At 41.0% G+C, this 5,779-nt stretch overlaps 1 non-coding gene across 1 annotated transcript; it reads right to left on the bottom strand.

The window, feature by feature from the left end:
• Nucleotides 1-440: 440 nt before the first annotated feature.
• trnah-gug (transfer RNA histidin (anticodon GUG)) lies at nucleotides 441-512 on the bottom strand. The gene has a single exon. It is a non-coding gene; the product is annotated as a tRNA-His (tRNA).
• Nucleotides 513-5,779: the final 5,267 nt, after the last annotated feature.

The following is a 5,779-nucleotide window of genomic DNA, read 5'->3' as shown; positions in this document are numbered from 1 at the left end:
CATTTTCCATCGCGTTATCAAGTCGCTCACCTAGTGTCGCAACACGATCAGCCAACCTGTTCATTATTTTTGCATCCAAACAGAATTCACCTGTGACAACGTGACTTCGCCGCTGGTCCTGCCAGTGCACCCAAATCGACAATATTGAAAATGTACAATCAGCTTCTGTAAGCAAAGGGCCTTCCGTTAGTTCAAGTGAGCGACTTTCTGAAATGGTCGGTTTTGAGACAGATTCAGAACGGAAAAAAAGATGTTTCGCCCGGTGAGTTAATGTGAGTTGATTGTGGAAGGTAGAAAAAGCTGGGAGAAGAGATGGGTTTGAAGGAGTAAATATGTTTCCAACGCTAAAAACGTAATATCTGTTTCATTTAGTAAGGATAGATGTTTGGCTGTGTTCTATCAGCAGGTGCTGTAGTGAATAAAATAAATAAAGCGAGATGTGCCATGACTCGGATTCGAACCGAGGTTGCTGCGGCCACAACACAGAGTACTAACCACTATACGATCACGGCGCCACACATCAGCTACAACGGTTTTCTGTTGACTGCAGCAAAGTTACACACGGCGCTGGTCAGAAAATATATAGTTTTTTGATGAGGCCAAATTCGACCCCGTCCGAAATTATAGCAGCAGTGGTATGCGACCAAGGCCACGCACTGAATAGGGCCTTAATCCAGAATGGGAACTAGTGCAACCCCAGTTACGTTAAAAACGATTGCAGCTCTTTCCCATGGCAAGAAACTCACCCTTTGTGAATCATGAAGATAGTAAGTGCCAGCCCCGCTGTGAGTCAAACCGAGAATCTTTTGTTTACCAGATAGGCGCTTTGACTCGTTGAGCCACAGAGTCAAACCACGCCTTTGGTCTAGCGCCTCCAATCACTCATATCTATCAGCCACCTGTCACTTCCATTTAGAGTTTGAGTCCATTTTGTATTTAAGCATCTCTCTTGTCTATTCCGCCATGTGTGCCAATGCTGCCTGTATCTCTCGCTGCATTTATCTCGATGTCAATTTGTGCGTTGATTCTGAATGGATACCTATGTTTGTCTCTAACGTGAAATAAATGAAGGACGCAGACAATTCCTCCTCTGACACCAGGGAACTAAGGAGCCAACATTTATAACAAGATATTCTTTATTGTGATCCAGAAAATACAATATTCCAACTTGAACGATTTAGATTCAGTTCTGTGCGAACGAGATTATGACGCCAACGTGTTTCCAATAAGGCATCTTTTAATTCGATGTCCGAAGCAGTCCCATTTCACAACAACGAGATTCATAACAATAAACATGGAAGCATGCAGTGAAACTATATTTGCAGAAAGAGTTGTGAGACTGCAGAATGCACTGGCTCAGAGCAGCAGACTTAAAACAAGGTTTAAAAACATGCAGCGTGTGGGATGAAGGGGCGAGAGAGGCAAGAGAACCACAGGAAAGTCGGGGGAGTTCTTCTCTGACGACAGCATCATTGCGAGTGGCATGGTTATTTTGCTGTTAAATATGAATAAAATGCAACGTGTATTTGCAGCTGGTTCTGTTTCTGTCCTGTTACGGTCATATGAAAATAGAAACAGGAGGTGGCTATTCAACCTCTCAAGCTTGCTCCGACATTTAATTAGATCAGGGATGGTCTGTGCGATGATTCCATACACCTTCATAACCTTGTCGAACAACAATCTATCAATCACTAGTTTGAAATTGTCAATCGACCCCCAGCATCAACGATTATTAGGGGAGGAAGTTCCTAGATTTCCCTAACTTCTGTGAGCAAATCGATTCCTTTCATCATCCTTGGACAGGTTTTTATTTAATTTTACGTGTAGCTCCCATTGAATTGGACATTCCCACTACGGAAAATATTTCTCTCTATCTTTCACCTATTTGTTTGCAACTCTGACTGAACTCCACACCCCAGAACATTACCTGTTCCCCTGATGCTGTCCCTCGAATTTGTATGTTGAGATCATGCCACTTTCTCTGATGATTCTCTGCGCCCTATCTCGACAATTGGATTAGTTGTCGATCATTGGCAGCAGGCGGCAGAAGTGAGCGGGATATGGAACCTGACAGAGAATGCTGCTTCACATGGTTGCCTTATATCCCGCGGGAGCTGGCGGGGATTGGAAAACCTTCATGTGTCACAAAGTTAGAATTAAGGAAGCGATGTCTCAAAGTGCCACTATGTAGAACTTGTGCCTCAACGTGTGGGGGTATTTGAGACACAACAGGATTGTATCCGTCTGACTCCAGATTATAAGACTGCGTGATCGTATCACACCTGTATCGCGGCGGCTTTTAAAGAAGATGTCCTTCCGAATAAATCAAAACTCTTCACAGTAAACAGTCATTTTTTCACGTTTAGAAAACGGGTTTCTCGGACCAATGTGCCTGGTTCTCTCATTAATGCGTTGCTAAAAACACAGAGGTTAAATGTTGCAGAGATACCTTCAAAACATATCAAATCTTACATTCACTAACATGAAGCACAAAGTCAGTAATTCAGAAACGTATACTCTATTCGGCTCTGTGTCGCAATCTGTAGCACATTAGATTTCTTGCTAAACTTCAAACAATCATTCAAAGGTTGTGGGTTCGCGTTCGACCCGTGTTGTTACTTAATCATGTTTCGGTGAGGAACCTTTGCAGCACACCTACAACTCATTCATTGCTGTGGGTCATTGAATTGGAATTGCCGGAATAGCGCAGTTGGCAGCGCGTTTTGCTAAAGACGTAAAGTTTGCGGGCTTCGGAAGTTTTTAGTTATTTTGTGTCTCTTTCATTGGTCCGATTCTCGAAACAGTGCGGCCGGAAAGAAGACATATGAGGTTTTGCTCCACATGTTCACTTCCGGTGTCCTAAACACCAAACCCTGCCTAAAATTTGAGCCGATAACCTTTGAATGTGTCTATATAATAGAATTATATAAATGGTCAATGCAATACCCATTGCGCCACAAAGCCGCTCCCAAGCCCTAACACCTCAACGGTTTTAATTTGTTTCTTGCAGCACAATTGCCAACATCTGCCTAATTGTTCAAATCAAAAAAACGCCGAAAAACCTATAAATGGCAGTGGTAGTCTGAGGAGTCGGGTTGCTCACAGCGAGCGGGGCGGTTTTTCCGCTCCCGTCAAACTTCATTTCCCACTTCTAAGTGATCGCTTGCAAAAGGGTTTCGGAGATTTAAATATCAGTTCTGAGGAAACAAAAGGTTTTGGGAGAGACCTGGAATATTGATGTACTTCAAGAAGGCATGCTGGGACGGCTGACCTATTCCAAAGTTATTCTGCAGATTGCCTGGAAGTTTCAGAAAAGGAGGCCTCGAGAAAATGTCGATTACCATCACCTTCTCAAGGACAATGAGAGATGGGCAATAAGTGCTGACCTTGCCAGCGATACCCACATCCCAGGAATGAATTAAAAAATCAATTTTGCGACGAACGACGCCGATTTCAAAAATAGTTTTTTTTGTGAAGAGTTTGTCTCATTCGATACCTTACTAAATTTTCCAGCAATTTTTATTTTTTTCGTTTTAACATTGCAACTCTGAGTTCGTTTAAAAACACCAATATAAAGCAAACTATGACAGCGATGGGTTTCTAACACAGACCCTCTCGGGAACTGGAACATAAATCCAGCGCCTTCGACTGCTCAGCCACGCGGCAATGCCAAAGTCAATTCATATGATGCTGGTGTTAGATAATTGAAAACTTGCTCTCCCGTTGCTTCATTTGAGTCCAGGCCTTTGCATTGAGAAAGAAGGAAATAAAAGAGCTTCTTGAGCTGTGTTCACGGGTCAAGGTGGCTGACTGGTTAAGGTGATGTGCCGCTAATCGACTGTGTGTGGCTTCCAATTATATCGTTTTTGCATTGAATAATATTGTTATTTGCTTTTTGCTACTCATTCAAGATTCCTCCGTCTGAGTTCCATCCTTGCCGAAGCCGCAGTGGGAGAGTTTTATTTTGCTCCCTTAATCTATTTGTGCAAAACAGCAAAGTCCGAATTCCATCCACAAATTTTAATTCCACGGGGTGATTGGAATTGTAAGACATGAACTACGTGAAGTAGAAATCAAAGTGGAAGTGAGGTCCTGGGAAAATCAATATTTCTCCACCGATGATGCCTGAGCTGCTGAATGTTGCCAGCACTTTCCGTTCATAATTTTGTGCTTTCATTATAGCAGTTTACCAGAGAACTCAAAACTTGCCGCAAGGGCGCAAGTCCTAGCTGAAGGTTTCTGTGCTCTTCTCAAACACAAGTTCTAAATTAACGTTCCTACACACCAGCTGTAAAGTCAGCCATTTCTCCCTGCATTATCCTTCTCCCAGACATTCAAAATAGACTTTGCTCACGGTATCGTGGAGTCTCATAATTTCCTATTGTGGATTCTGAGAGCAAGGGGATCTCAGAGGATCTTTGGCAATTGAAGGGTTTCTGAAATTGTGTCATGTGATTATGACGGTTCTCAGTAGATATCAGAGATAACTGACTCTCAAAATATTTTGGAGAAATTACGGGACCTCAGAGAATATCAGAGCGGGTAATCCACACTTAGTAGGTATCAGAGATAGTAAGGGAAGCTCAGGATGTATTAATGACGCTAAGGAGGTATTGGAGTGAGTAAGGCTAGCTCGGGATCTAGCAGAGAGCGTATGTGAAACATTTGATGCTTCAGAAAGTCTAATGTAACTTGAGTAGTTATCTTCTGAACATCACATTTTATAAATATAAGCATGGTTAATTAAAGCAAACGTTGAAATCGAATGTCACAGATAGTTTGCCGTCTCCCACTTCGGGGATATGAGATGGTCGATTCAGGCCAGACTGAACATTTGAAGCGCTCAAAAATACATTGATAACTAACACAGATCCTCCAGCCCAATGCATTAAATAACAATATAGATACCGTTAATTACATTCGAATAATCAGAGACGCAAAAACCGTTGCATTTAACACAATAACAACTCACAAAAAGATGTGAATCTAAATTGGAGACACTCAAGTGTAATTAAAAAAATCACAGGTAATTGATTGTTGTAACAGAATTTTAATTGAGTTTTTTTTTAACCATGCTGTAAATATGAAAGTTTATGTGAACTTTCTTCAAAAGCCGCTGTAGATTTCTGTGGAATGATTTAACTCCTATCCGATAATTTATGATGTTGATTACTGCAACATTTGAGACCAATGGATTGATTCTTAACAGAATGATCTTAAATAAAGTCGCTTCCAAAGCTATGCAAAGTTGGCTAAAGTTGATAGGTAAAATAGATTAAAGTGTAAGAATGTTGATGAGCAATGGCGGATATTTAAGTTGATATTTCCTAACTCTCCACAACAATATATTCCAGTCAGAAGGAAAGACATTAAGAGAAGGGAGAAGCAACCGTGGCAAATTAAGGAAGTAAAGGATGGTATCAAATTTAAAACAATGGCATACAATGTAGGCAAGGTTAGTGGAAGGCCAGATTATTTAAAAATAACAGCAAAGGACGACTGAAAAAGTAATAGAGTGAACATGGATTATGAGAGTAAAGAAACAAGAAATATATAAACAGATATTAAGAGATTCTACAGTTATATAAAAATGAAGAGAATTGCGCAAGAGTTTGAGACCAGGAAATAAATAATGGGGAGCAGGAAAATGGGAGAGACTTTGAACACATATTTTGTACCGGTATTCACGGTAGAAGACACTAAGAATATCCCAATAATAGATAATTAAGGGCCTATATTGAGGAGTAAATTAATACAATCACTATCACTGAAGAAAATG

The sequence above is a fragment of the Pristiophorus japonicus genome, chromosome 33, assembly GCF_044704955.1.
Source record: "Pristiophorus japonicus isolate sPriJap1 chromosome 33, sPriJap1.hap1, whole genome shotgun sequence".
NCBI lineage: Eukaryota > Metazoa > Chordata > Chondrichthyes > Pristiophoridae > Pristiophorus > Pristiophorus japonicus.
The sequence above is the reverse complement of the archived record's forward strand: the minus strand, read 5'-3'. Positions and strand labels throughout refer to the sequence as shown.